The 14,992-nt window shown below is 38.8% G+C and overlaps 1 long non-coding RNA gene across 1 annotated transcript; it reads left to right on the top strand.

Moving 5' to 3' along the window:
* Positions 1-5: 5 nt before the first annotated feature.
* LOC114206820 (uncharacterized) lies at positions 6-14,992 on the top strand. Its single transcript, XR_003608722.2, has 3 exons — positions 6-95; positions 10,011-10,118; positions 14,772-14,992. It is a non-coding gene; the product is annotated as an uncharacterized LOC114206820 (long non-coding RNA).

Genomic DNA, 14,992 nt, shown 5'->3' with positions numbered 1-14,992 from the left:
GCTTACTCCCTGTAAACAACGCTGAAGCGGTCCTTCTCCCTCCCCTTTTTCCTTTTCGTGGCCTTCACCGTCCAACGAACGTACAGAGGAGTCCGGTAAAAAGCTGGCTGTTGGAGACGGGCGGGGGAAGTCTTTAGTACTGGGGTGGAAGGAGGGAAGACATTTCCTACAGGCTAAGGAAAGTCAAAGGTGCGCGGACTCGTTTTCCTAGGAGAAGCGGAAGGGCACATCAGCAGCACACGGTGACGTAAGCTCCCTCTGCTTGCTGGCAGAGGCGTGCGGTGCCCGGAGAGTACGCTGCGCATGCGCCCCGGGGAAGAAAGAAGGGGATGAGTGCTCCGCTTGGGGGTGGGGTTCTGTCTGGATGCTCTTTTGGCCCACCGCAGAGCTACCTAATGTTATCCAACCTGATAAGTGTCTAGGGCTTGTAAGAAGAATTTATTGGGAAGGGGCTGGTGTTCTGTTGTGTAAAGATTTTGCATTCTTTGTTGACCTCGCAAAAAATTGTCTATTACGTACGTATAAGTAGAATTGCGGTTTTTTCCGGTGGCACATAGTGGATGGAGGTAGACTGTCAGGCACTTTAGAAATCTGGCAGTTTGGAGGATCATATCCTTAAGCACTGTCTTGGGTGTTAAAGGCCTTTTAAAAGGTAAATTATACTATTGATGGTGGGGAACCTGCTTGGTAATGTGCCAAGGGAATTCTATTCACTGAACGAACACATCTGAGTATTTGAGTAGGTTTTATTACCAGGTGTTTAACGAGTATGTGGTGACATATAAATGTGTTTTATTTGAGGTTCTTTTACCTATGATAATTTTTGGCTCATCTTTTAATTGTTTTAGTTATAGAAAGAATATGTGGAATTACAGAAAGTTTTGAAAGAGGAAAGGGGAAAAAAACTCAACCATTTATAGGAGTGGTCTCCTTTGTGTTTTCCATTTCTGTTTTTTATATGCCTGTTTTACCAGTCATTGAAAAAATTTGTATTGAGCTTATTCAGGTGGCCAGACGCAGTGGTAAGCTCTAGCAAACTGGAAGTAACCAAGACAGAAATAGCTCCTGCCTTCATGGAGTGTACAATCCAAACACGATAAATATTAAGCTAATTATCATTATCTAAAATTACCCGGTACATATTTACCCAAAGAATACAGAAACACTAGTTTGAAGGGATATGTGCACGCCTGAGTTTATTGCAGCATTATTTACAATAGCCAAACTATGGAAGCAGTCCAGGTATCCATCAATAGATGAACGGATAAAGAAGATGTGGAATATTACTCAGCCATAAAAATGATGAAATCTTGCCCTTTGCAACAAGACTGGATCTAGAGAGTATAATGCTAAGTGAAATAAGCCAATCAGAGAAAGACAAATACGTGATTTCACTCATTGTGGAATTTAAGATACAAAATAGCTAACGAAGGAAAAGAGAGAAACCAAAAAAACCAGACTCAAATATAGAGAACATATGGTTACCAGAAAGGGGGGGGGGGATGGGTGAAATAGATGAAGGGAATACGTAGTACACTTAGCTGATGAGCACTGAGTAATATATGGAACTGTTGAATCAGTATATTGTACAGCAGAGACTAATATAACACTGCATGTTAACTACACTGGAATAAAATGAAATAAAAAATAAAATTACCCAGGACATTGACTTGTATACGTGTGCATGAATTCCCTCCCTAGAATATAAGGTCTGGGATGGCAGGGATCTTGCGTGTTTTGTTTCACTCTGTATCCCTGCATGTAATAACCTTTCAATATTGGATTACTAACTGAATAAACAATTACCAGTATCAAAAGTATTAAGATGGAAAATTGCAGACTACTATGGAAATACTTAACCTTATACGAGGTAGGGATGTCAAAGAAGGTTTTTCTGAAGAAGTGACATTTAAGATGAGACTTGAAACCACTGGGCAAAGAAGTGGGGGAAAAAGTGGTACAGGCAGGGGAACAACATGTACAAGGGTTCTGAAGCTAAAAGGTTGTAGAAAAAAAAAAATCTCTGAAGGGTAGTGTATATAGCTGGTCCTGAGAATTGAGGGGGCGAGAATTGAGGTCCTTAGTGCATAGGACAGAGCAGAGGATGGGAAGCCCAGGAAGGATTTTAAGTGGGTTTTATCCTTTTTTCACTTCATGTAGCCTTTTTCCGTATTACTGTGTGGTTTTCCTTCTACATGGCCAACATTTTTCTACAGAGTATTTTTGAGAGTGTAGCATTTCTGCATAATACCTTTGGGAGTGCAGCATAATTACGTTGTTGGACCATGATTTTCACTCCTGTAAGAATCATATAAATTCTACTTCGAGATAGGTGGCCAAGAAAAATGAGAGTATGTCCAAGCAAAAACTTGTCCATGTAGGGCACCTGGCTGGCTCAGTCAGAGCATACAACTCTTGATATCAGGGTTGCAAGTTTAAGCTCCGTGTTGGGTGTAGAGATTCCTTAAAAAATAAAAATTTTTAAAAATTAAAAAAAAAAAAACTTGTCCATGAATGTTCATAATAGCATTATTCATACAAGCCAAAAGGTGAAACCACACAAATGTCCACCAACTGATGAACACATAAATTAAACGTGGTATATCTAAACAATGGAATATTTGGTCATGAAAAGGAGGTATTGATGTATGGTGTAACGTGGATGATGATACTCAAAAACATATATAGTCTTTTGTGACTGGTTTCTTTCACTTAGCATAATGATTCCATTTATATGAAATGTCCAGAATGGGCAAATCCATAGAGACAGAAAGGATTAGTGGTTGCTTAGCCTTCAGTGCAGAGATGGAATTGGGGGATGATAACCAAACGATGTTGGGTTTCTTTTTGAGGCAAACATTCTAAAATTGATTGTGATGATGGTTGCATCACTCTGAATATACTAAAAACCATTGAACTGTACACTTAATTGGATTGAATGAAATGTGAATTATATACCAGTAATGCTGTTATCAAAAAAAAAAATGAAAAAGAAAGAAAAGAATCCAATTAATTGTCATTCATAACCTTTTTTGGATTATTCCTGGGTCCAATGGTCCTTACAGTTTTATGGATTTTGTTGGATACCAACTGCCAAGTTGTTTAGCAGAGGGGTCAAACCAATTAAAACATAACTGGGAACATGTAAGAGCTTCTATTTCGTTATATACTTAACCTTTTTGAAGTTTAGGTTTATTAAAATGATCCTACTGTCTGTGAGAGGCCAGTGACCATCTAGCCTACAGCACTGTAAATGTAATTTCAAGTAATTAATAGGTGGTAAGGAACAAGTTCCAGTTGTCCTAACAGAAACTATCAGCATTCTTCTACACTGTTCACTCACAAGAGCTTACTTTTAATCAGCGCCTCTTTTTCCTTAATAACTGTGACATTGCTTTTACAATGGTTGTAGTTGTAAAAAAATGGAAAGCCTTGAAATTCACTGAGAAAATAAATAAGGCATATGAAGAAAATATGTTAATATCCATTTATTGGTATGGAATTCATATTTTTTCATTTTCTCAATCTTTTTAGAAATGTTTCCCTTTTGTCCTAATAGTAAAAAAAAATAAGTATCTTTCTACATGGCACTTGCAAATAATAATAACTAAAATGTATTGATTACTTACAATACAAGGCATTGCACTGTTAGTACATTCTCTCATTTTTAGCCGCACAGCACTCCTCTGTAGTAGGTGTTTTTTTGTTGTCCCATTTTACAGAAGATAAAGAGGTCCAGTAAATCTGCAAGATTGGTCACAAACTTGGAGAGGCACAGCCAGGATGCAAACCTAGCTTGTCTGACTCCAGAGCCTGCGGGCTTTCAGTTACTACCCTTTCCTGCCTCACCTTGTGGGTATTTCTGGCTTCCATGAAATCTTTGAATAAAACTACTCACCCTCTGGTTATTTTTGTCTTGCCTTTAATCTTAGAACATATATTTTTTTAAGTTTTTAGTTAGCAGTTTATATTTGTTTCTAGAGAGTTGATTTTTGCTTAAAAAGGGGTTATTCAATTTTCTTAGACTTGTTTTATTTCATGACTGGAATATTGAATCTTGAAATAAGGAACATGCCTTGCTTCAAATGCAGAGTGGTAGAGTAAGGAAACACCTGAGAAATAGTGTTACTGTCATAGGAAAGGATCTGCTCTGAAATGCAAAATGGTGTCAAGTGAGACACCCCTCCCCCCACCTTGGAAAGTCTAGGACAACTGAAGGGAATCAAGCTGATGAGCACAAAGTGGTTTGCCATTCTTAATCTTTCAAGAAAAATAATTAGAAGTGCAGTGCATACATTTTTATGAGTATAGAAGACAAGGCTACTAAATCTTTAATGACAGAAATTTCTGGTCTCCTTTGTCTTAAATGAAACTTTTAGGGTAATGTTCCCAGCAGACGATTTATGAAGGTACTGTCTTGTAGGAGAAATACGGAGGCCTACAGAAACAAAGGAAATGATTTATTGTCACTATAATCACTTATCTTTAGCATCTGCTTACACTTAGGGATCCTTTTTACAGCTTCCAAAATATGTTTTCATTAATCCCTACAGTGACAGAATGAATATAAGAGGAGTAAACCTCCCAAATAGACATCAATAGATGTAATCTATGTAATAGAGGAAAGGAGTCCCCATTCATCAAATAGTAGAAAGACCTCATACTTACTATTAGGTGGGGAGAAAATGCTCAGGCCAAACAAGTCAAAAATTCTAAAATAGGAACCCACAAGCTGCCATCCAGACTTTACCCTGAATGTAAGCTGGCTTTAGGTTTCTCATTGTAAGGTGCTTATTTAGAAAGACCTCACCTGAAGGGATCATTGGTTGCATGCTTCATTAAGAGGGCCCTCAGAAGTCAAATAGCAGCCACCTATTTGAAATTTGTAAACCAAAAGGTCTTCAGTAGAAACTTTATTCTTTTGTTGTTCTTGTTGGAAGAAAAATACACCATTTAAATAACACCACTTTACTCTTTCACAAACTGTTTTGAATTCCTGAACCACCAAATTTAGTAAATTCAGAAAAAAATCCTTTTTTGAAAATTGTTTGAGATTTTATTTATTTGAGAGAGAAAGAAAGCACAAGCAGGGGGAGCGGCAGAGGGAGAGGGAGAAGCAGGCTCCCCGCTGAGCAGAGATCCAATCCCAAGACCCCGGGATCATGACCCAGTCTGAAGGCAGACACCCAACCGACTGAGCCACCCAGGCGCCCTAAAGATATATTATATAATCAAACTACCAATACACTTTGTTTCTTGTCAAACATTTATGGGGGATGTATGGAGAGAAAGGTAAACATCTTCCAAAGTGTATTTTTAGTATCATCACAACATGTTTACTGCAACCCTTATTTCTTCTGAGTAAAGGAAAAAAAAGAACTGTTTGGGGAATCAATTTAAATTGTCCACAATCAGGGTTTTCCAAGACTTCTTTCTCACATAACTAAGCTACTTTTATTACCAGACAGTGATGTAGTAAATACTGAGTCCTGGTTGCATACTGGGCTTGGCACTGTTAAGAGGTTGGAAGGTGAGTTATATATAGTCATGTTTGTAAGACATTTATTCGTTCAATCATTCAGTAATTCAGCAACATTTACTAGCTGGGTGCCAGTGAGCAAGTTAATCAGCTTCTCTATAACTTGACCTCAGTTTCATCATCTGTAAAATGAGGGTAATAATTATGAGAATTAAATGGGACAATATTTGCAAAAGACTTAGAACAATGTATGACACAGGAGACACTAATTGTTAGCCTAACTTAAGAGTCCTTTATGTGCCAGGCTTGAGTTTGATTTTTTTTTTTCCACAATACAGTTAAAGATGGCCCACCCTCAAGCAGCTCTCGGCCTTGCAAGGGAGATGTACATGTTAATGAATGTTATTAATATAACATGAGAAGTTTTATAATAGTTACATGTAGAATGCTACGGGGAAACAGAGAAAGGAGAAATTCTGTATGTTGGTTAGAGGATGCTTCTATAGACTTGCATGCGCCATTAATTATTTGCTGTGTGTCAAATTTACAAAATTACACTTGTGTAAAACAAGTATTTGGTGTCTCACAGTTTCTGAGCCTCAGGAACCACGACTATCTTAGCTGGGTAGTTCTGATTCAGGGTCGCTAATGAGGCTACAATGAGGTTGTTGGCTGGAGCTGATGTCATGAAGGGCCTGGAGAATGTGCTTCTAAGTTCAGTAAAGTGACTATAGGCAGGAGGCTTCAGTTCTTGCCACTGGGCCTCTCCAAAGGGCTGCTCATGAACAGGCAGTTGGCTCCCCCATAACAAGTGATGAGAAAGACAGAGACAAACAGAAATGGAGAGACAGAGCGCCAAGGTGGAAGCTGCAGTTATTTCATGACTTAATCTGGGAAATGATGTACTATCACTTCCGCCATATTCTGCTCGCTAGAAGCAACTCACTAAGTCCAGGCTATACTGAAGGAGAGGGGGATTAAACATGAAGGGAAGAGTATCAAAGAATTTGTGAACATCTTTTTAAAACACCGCAGGTATGGAAGAAAAAGTAAGGGTTAGCTATGTAGACAGGAACAAACTTATGACAAGCAAGGAAATAGCAGAAACAAAAGAATAGAGAATCGAGGGGAAATTGTTATGAGGAAATCGACTTAGAGAGGTAAAGTAGCTTTCCTATCATGTGTTAAACAGTTAGTAAATGGCAGAGCCAGGATCTGAACCCATATTTCTGGTTATAGAATCCAGATCTTATCACTGCCTATATTAGGCAAGGTTCTTCCGAGAAACAGAACCAAAAGGATGCATCTATGTCAACAGCCACATCTGTATCTATATGGAGAGAGAGAAAGAGAAATTTATTCTAAGGAATTAGCTCACATGATCATGGAGGCTTGGTAAGTCCAAAATCTGCAGAGTAGGCTGGCAGACTAGAGACCCAGAGAAGAGTTGCAGTTCAAGTCCAAAGGCAGTCTGATGACAGAATTCCTTCTTGCCCAGGAGAGGTCAGTTTGTGCATATTTCAGGAAGCCTTCGACTGATTAGATGAGGCCCACCCACAGTATAGAGGGTAATCTGCTTTAAAGTCCAATTTAAATGTTAAATCTCATCCAAAAAAATACCTTCACAGAAACATCTAAAATAAATGTTGACCAAATATCTGGGCACTGTAGCCCAGCCAAGATGACAGATAAAATTAATCATCATACTACCCTATACAGTAGAGGTAATTTGGGGTTCAGATAGCAAAGGGCCCCAAGTGCCATACTAAGCAGTTTATTGAATTTACAATTAACCAATAGCTCTCTCATGGCTCTATCATGTCTAACCAGACATGACCTTGAACATCTGATAATAGTGGAGTGTTCCCATAGAATATTATAATTCTGTTAGAGAATGTCCATTGGACTATTTGTCTATCAGGCTTCATCTTCAGTATGTTTTGACAAATGAAAAATTTGATTTTATTGACACTATACTTTTTCCTTTCAAGACTTCCCAGTCCACATAGTTTTAGTAATTAGCCTTTCACATATTTCAAAATGTTTACTCATTTCAAAAATATTTTTCTCTCTTATTTATTCTCCCCATTTGGACTTTTTTCTCTTAACTTTTTCTTTGTGCCTTATTTCAAGGATTTTTTTTAGCCATACTCCTACTAGAGTGAAATATGAAATTAGGAAGGAAGACAAAAATGTAGGTGGGGAAAAAAAGAACCCAGTTTATATACCAGCTGGACTTGGTGGTTCTAAAAGTATAAATATTGTTGAAGCATCATTTCTTTGCAGAGGGTGCATAAAGCTGAAAAGCTGTTTCATCCTTGCTGCTGGAGAGATTTCTCTTTGTAGCTAACATAGAGCAGGGAACTCTTTACATTTTTCTTGGAGCCTTAGAATTTAAAATCCTAATGGTCCCAGCCTGCTCTTTTGGCCTACTCATATTCTGGGTCCTCACTGAGGACAAGACACAGATGGGGTGGACAGGAGAGTCTTGTGAGGCCACTCGAAAGTGATCTGAATTCCAGGTCTATGATTACATCCTGCCAGAGCAGGAGAGAACAGGAAGCAAAGTCTAGAAAACCAGCAGAATAAAAGATGCAACAAACTAGAAGCAAAGCAGAACTGGACTTGCACAAAAAATGGGGGCAGAGACCTGGTGGTAAAGCATAAAAGAAGGCAAGAGAATTTGGGAATTAGTTCCACGGATATAGCCCACTTTTCACTTTCCCTCTTAAACACAACGTTATATAATTTATGAGCTTCAGAGCACCCATGGGTGGATAACACCAGTAGCTGGTTTGGTGAATTCTATTAAATGAGCAGATTTTGTGGGTGAGTGAAGAAGACATCAGCATCATTTGAAGGAGATGCTAGTTTCCTAAAAAAGAAACATTTAATCCATCAGTGCTACTCTGTGTTCCTTTCTTTCCCCCAACACCCCCTCAGTGCTACTGATCATCCTACAAGCCCAACCAAGTATGATTTCCATCTTTAGTGCTATAGGAAAAGGCCTTCATTAATAGCATGAAGAAACAAAGGTTTTACCAAAATCAGTTTCTTTTATTTTCGAACATACCAACACAAATATTATGTCAATGAAGAAAGGAGATTTTGATAGTTTATCTTTCTGTTTTTAATGAGATTAAATCTAAACCAACTTGGAAAAATAGTTTTCCTATTTTACCTTGAAAGATTGCCACTGGAAGTATTCCATAAATTCTCTAAGTAATCCATCCACAGGTATATTGTCCACCTTTTAACTGTGTTCCTTTGCATATTTCAGGAAGCTATTAATATATTACTCATTTGAATTGTGTGATAGCAGAAATTAAGACCCCCAGATCTAACCATACAAATATACTCTGTGGATCAACCCATGTAGAAAATGATCAGCTAATTTTGACTTAAAGCTTATTTATATTTATAATCACTTGCATTTTAAAGCAAAAAAAAAAGTACCCAAAATTTGCTACTATATAAGATAATTTCCATTCCTGAATCCATAATGTCTTCTGAGTGCTTGAGGATAAGTTTGGGTAAGGAAGAAAAATAATGCTGCAGAAATATGGTGAGAGGAAACAATCTTTGTGCTAAAGAAACCAGTATTCAGTGGGACCTTCCCTTCCTCCTACAATATCGGATATTCTCCATCATGCTTCTCAGAGAGGGCCACTGATCAGTTTTTATAGGTCCATTGAAACTTGGCCTCCTGACCACTATCAGGAATTTACAACGTACATATAAATTGGTAATGAATATTAAAAGACTGATTTGAATGCCAAGTTAGGTTTTTTTCACCCAGAGAATTGTTGAATAGAACAGACTTCCTTTGACAGCTACTCCCACATATGTTATAATATATGCACCATATTCCTTACTGTAGAAAGTTACCATTAAGGCCACAGAAACTAGAATTTGTCTATATGAAAAAAACAAGGCTATATATGTTACTAATGATATTGCTTTGATATTTATACATAGTATTTTGCTATTTGCCTTTGCCTTTAATATGTATTTGCACTTTAGTTTCTAAAACTATGCAAAAGCCAAGTAGTTAGTTATTCACTAAGTTCTCATTAGTCACTGAATTCAATTTATAAAACTTTTACTGTCAGGTAGTAGCTGTAGACTTTTATAAGTTCGATACACATTAAACAAAGGAACCAAGACAAAATGTAATTTCTATGCTAACAAAGCCAGGATCCTTTATCATAATACTAAATTTATCCCTAATATTAGGAGTTAAATTAGAGTAAAAGCCAACATTAGAAAAGATTTTCATAAGGTTTTTTTGAGTGGAGGGCTTTTTCTTTTCTTTTTTTTTTTGTCTTAAGAGCCAACCATTTTACATTAAAAAAATTCATTAAAGTTTGTTGCAATCGATACATATTCTCATCTTCCACAGCAGCTTGAGGGGGTATAACCCAAGGGGTAGATGTCATGACAACAGGAATTTCTGGCTCTGAGCATCCCCTGTGTAAATGCTGGTACCCCAATCCTCCTAGCACTCAAACTTTCTCCTTTCCCTTGGCAGGTCCTAGAAGAGTAAACTTGATCTGCTTGACAGCCATTGAAAGAATTTCATCTCTGTTCTCTGCCTGATTGCCTTGGCACAGCTGCCCCTCTGGCACTCTTCAGATGGGTAATGACCTTGGTCTGACACCTAGGGGTCACTGCTTCACAGTTTGTGCTTAACCAACCATCACCGTCCTCACTGCTGATATTGGATTAGGTCCCTTGTAGTCAATGTCTATGTTATTCTGGGTGATGAGGCAGTGAAGTGAGCTTGGGAACTCTCTGTTTCTGCTGGTATTATAATCCTTTCAATGAATTTCTAAATGGGGTGGTCTTGCTTTCCACTTTTATAGTGCTCACAGTATCAAATTTTACATTGACACATTTCCTTATGGTTCTTAAGTTTTATGCTCTGACTCTGTCATCAACTTCTGCGGCACTGGGTCAGGTAACGTTTAAAGTGATACTACTTAACTCCTGAAGTGTCTGGACACTTTGACTCCCAACTCTTCGGAGTGAGTTCCCTGCCTACTTCAGGTCACCCCCCAAAAACTTAGGGGGCAGCCTCTCTGTCTCGCCTGATCCCATCCTGTGGAGACTACTGTAAGTTCCAGAGTATTCTCTCTCCCTCTCCCTGTCTCTGACCCTCTCCCCATCTGTTTCTCGAGATCCATAAGAGCCTCTGGTGGCCCTACTTTTTAAAGTGCATAAGTAAAGAAAGTCCCCATGTTAAATATAACTTTTACTTTTTAAGAGAAAAATTCACTTTCTGTCAACAAAGGCATAGAAACATAGAATTCTATTTATAATAGACTTATAATTACTCATTCATAGAATGTTAATGTAAATAATAATATGACTCTTCATTTAATATTACGGTTAGTTCAGAAAGAGATAAAGAGAAAACATTGCACCTGAAGATTATATTTAAAGTCAGTCTTTACTATTCAGTTTTCTAAGTTTTATTTTTCTTATCAGAAACCATTTTGTATTTCATTAGATCAACCATCTTGGTTCTTCAGAGTTAACTGGATTTTTATAAACTGTTATTCACAATCATTCAATAGTGTGTGTGTGTTTGTTTTTTGTTTGTTTGTTTTTTGTCAAGCCTCTTTTCTGAGTAGGGCCCTCAGTGAGGCTGTTGGGAAGAATTATTTCCTGGAATGAAATATCCTGGCCAGAGTGACACACTCCATGTTGTATTTGCCACGAAGTTGATGAAATTATGCCTTTTCAGCAGAGTGCCCCACATCTCCTTCTTTCAAGAGTAGGCATTTTCTTTCCTTTTCTTTTTTTTAAAGGTTTTATTTATTTGAGAGAGGGAGAGACAGAGAGGGAGCGAGAGAGAGAGTGGGAAAGTCAGAGGGAGAGGGAGAAGCAAGCTCCCTGCTGAGCAGGGAGCCCGATGTGGGGCTCTATCCCAGGATCCTGGGATCATGACCTGAGCCCAAGGCAGACGCTCAACCGACTGAGCCACCTGGGCATCCCTAGTGCAACAAACTCTTGAAGGCATATTTAAACACAGCCTGGTACGTTGTGTGGTACAGACTGATGCTAATGTTGGTTGATTTTGCAAGCCACACTAACTAGTAATAGCTGTGGTTATATGGGACTCTATCTGACTCAATAAACAAATATCCAAATGTTTATTGAGCATCAACTATGTACAAGGCCTTGGGCTGAGTTAAAATACTAAACTGAGCACAAGCTGACCACAGAAGCAGGAGAAAGTGTTACAAACACAAGTACGCTTATTGGGAAATATGCAGAGATCATAATTTTAAGGGAAAACTGAGAACAGCTACGCAGATATTTTGTGGAACTTTTCCATGTGTTCTTAGGAAATACTTAGAGTTTCTACTTTCCTAAGTATTCTTAAACACTCTCTTTTATTCTAAGATCCTGGTAAAATCTTAGTGGATTGATCTCATCTCCCGGGGCTCTCTTTATTGCCCTGATATAGGTTTACTGTGCAGTGGTATATCTACCATCACTCCAAACATGTTCTGTGCTCTTCCCTTAGATTTATGTCAGGTTCCCATACATGGGAAGAGAATCATCTGAGAGGTCTGCACAATGATGGCCTTATTTAGGATAGTGCCTATGTTGTTGAAACAAAGGACTCAAACATACAGATACCAAAGTGGTGGCTCTATAATACGGAGAACACAATTCTGTCCATCTTGTTACTTTTCCATCCCTAGGGAGTTGGCTTCATTTTTGTGCCTGAAAAGAGCTCCCCACCACATCCTGATTCCAGCTTACTTGAAGGAGAAAGAGTGAAGGAAGCACCTGACACAGTAGTTGCATATATCATTTACTTACATTCCCTTTACTATGCAGTCATTAGCTATATTTGGATCTAGCTTAAACTATCCTTAGTATGGAAGATGAGGGATATTGAGAACAATTAGCAGACTCTGCCACATACTAATATGATCTGGATCTCTTAAAAAATTGTCTTTGAAAAACAACAAGAGCAGTTGTTGCTCTGGCATGCTACATCACTTCCAGCCTAGTTCCCTTGAGATTCTTGCTAGTACTTAGAGTACTGTGCAGCAGTATACATACCTGTGCTGACTGTCCCTGCAAAAAGTGTAACCTCTGCACTGAGTGTCACAAAGAGCCATCTTAGATTATGGCTCTGATCACTACACTTTGAATGTACACTAACACTATAATATGTTAAAGATAGAACTAATACAAATAAGATTATGAAGCTGAATGTAACCCTTTCCTATGTAGCTAAAATCTCAACTTTCCAATGCCCTTCACTTTACTTTTTGTAGGTAAGGAGTCTTCCTGTTCGGCATCCTCAATACCCTACTTCATGCCTTGTTGATCTTCTTCCGTTGGTCTCCTGCTTGCCCATGAGGCTGAGCTTCAACACTCTACCCACAGGAAGCCCTGCAGTCTTTAGCACATTCCACAGGATGTGCGCTTCCTTCCTTGACTACTCTGAAAACTGTGGCTGGCCAGTCCAGATTGTCTTGATTAGGGAATCTCTGCTGATGGGAACAGAAACCCCCTCCACTCAACTGTATCGGTGTGGGTGGGAAGATTGTTTATTGAAGGGATTCAGGGAATATCAGGGAATCTAATTTCAGAAGGTAGAGTCCTATTTCACAGGAAGCAGATAGCCATCCAAAAACTACTTTCTCTGGTGTCACATGGTCTCTCGTCTCTGCTCCTCTGGGTATGTCCATTTGTTCCATCCCCTTGACCCGTCCATTTCTGATCTCTCTAAGGCTTTTGAGGTTTGCTCCCCTACAATTCTTATCTGAGACTTTGATTTGCCATGGTAGCATGGTTGCCCCAATCCTCCCTTGGTCGAGAGCTCCTCTGCACAATTTGAATAGCCTCAGTCTCTGTGCTTTGGTTCAACTTCTGAAATGGGAACATCTCATTGGCTCGGGCTGAATTAAGTGTCTACCCCTGGTTCAATCAGTTGTAGCCAGGAAAGCAGAGTCACCTGAGACAAGCAGGACTGTAGGCTAGAAGACAGATTCTCTTAGAATAGGCTGTGAGTGGGAAGATGACTGATATATCTATCAGACATAATCTTTTTAATATTTTTAACCCCAGTCCAAATTAGGCTGAGCAGAGTTAGTCCTGGAATAGTGTTAAACCTCTGGTTAGTTACAAAATACCATCTGACCAAATACCATAACTGATACCAGGGGTGATCCCCCAAAGGCACTACAGGTCAGCTACTCCCATGACCAGATAATTTGCTGCTTCTTGCCTTCATCCACTTAGGCTCAAGAATTGGCAGCTTCAGACTCTTCCATAGTGGTCTCAGCTTATGGAAACGTGGTGCATCTAAACACCAGGATTCCTTCTTATTTTAGACATGACTTCTTTATATCTCCTTTTGAAATCTTTCATGATTTCCATCATGTTCCTTTGAATTACATGATCTGTGGGTATCATTTAGAAACACAAAAATATACATTACGAGTTTACCTACAGCAGGAGTAGGTTGAGGTTTCTGTGGGTATTGAAGCTTATACGGTTTTAGAGACATTTTTAAAGAAAAAAGAATATAAAATTATCAAGACAAAATTGGGTATGAAATTGTATATATATACCACATCTTCTTTATCCATTGATCTGTTGATGGACATCTTGGCTCTTGCCACAGTTTGGCTATTGTGGACATTGCTGGTATAAACATTGGGGTGCACGTACCCCTTTGGATCCCTACATTTGTGTCTTTGGGGTAAATACCCAGTAGTGCAATTGCTGGATCGTATGGTAGCTCTATTTTCAACTTTTTGAGGAACCTCCATACTGTTTTCCAGAGTGGCTGCACCAGCTTGCATTCCCACCAAGAGTGTAGGAGGGTTCCCCTTTCTCCGCATCCTCGCCAACATCTGTCGTTTCCTGACTTGTTAATTTTAGCCATTCTGACTGGTGTGAGGTGATAACTCATTGAGGTTTTGATTTGGCTTTCCCTGATGCCAAGCGATGTTGAGCACTTTTTCATGTGTCTGTTGGCCATTTGGATGTCTTCTTTGGAAAAATGTCTGTTCATGTCTTCTGCCTATTTCTTGATTGGATCATTTATTCTTTGGGTGTTGAGTTTAAGGAGTTCTTTATAGATTTTGGATACTAGCCCTTTATCTGATATGTCATTTGCAAATATCTTCTCCCATTCTGTCGGTTGTCTTTTGGTTTTGTTGACTGTTTCTTTTGCTGTGCAAAAGCCTTTTATCTCGATGAAGTCCTAATAGTTCATTTTTGCCCTTGCTTCCCTTACCTTTGATGATGTTTCTAGGAAGAAGTTGCTGCAGCTGGGGTCGAAGAGGTTGATGCCTGTGTTCTCCTTTAGGATTTTGATGGAATATTATGCAGCCACAAAAAGGAATGAAATCTTGCCATTTGCAACGACGTGGATGGAACTGGAGGGTATTATGCTGAGTGAAATAAGTCAATCAGAGAAAGACATGTATCATATGACCTCACTGATATGAGGAATTCTTAATCTCAGGAAACAAA

This window comes from Eumetopias jubatus, unplaced genomic scaffold, assembly GCF_037043125.1.
Source record: "Eumetopias jubatus isolate StellerSeaLion01/CBP00866 unplaced genomic scaffold, mEumJub1_p1.0 scaffold_2, whole genome shotgun sequence".
NCBI classification, from domain to species: domain Eukaryota; kingdom Metazoa; phylum Chordata; class Mammalia; order Carnivora; family Otariidae; genus Eumetopias; species Eumetopias jubatus.
This window is presented reverse-complemented; position numbering and strand designations above follow the sequence as displayed.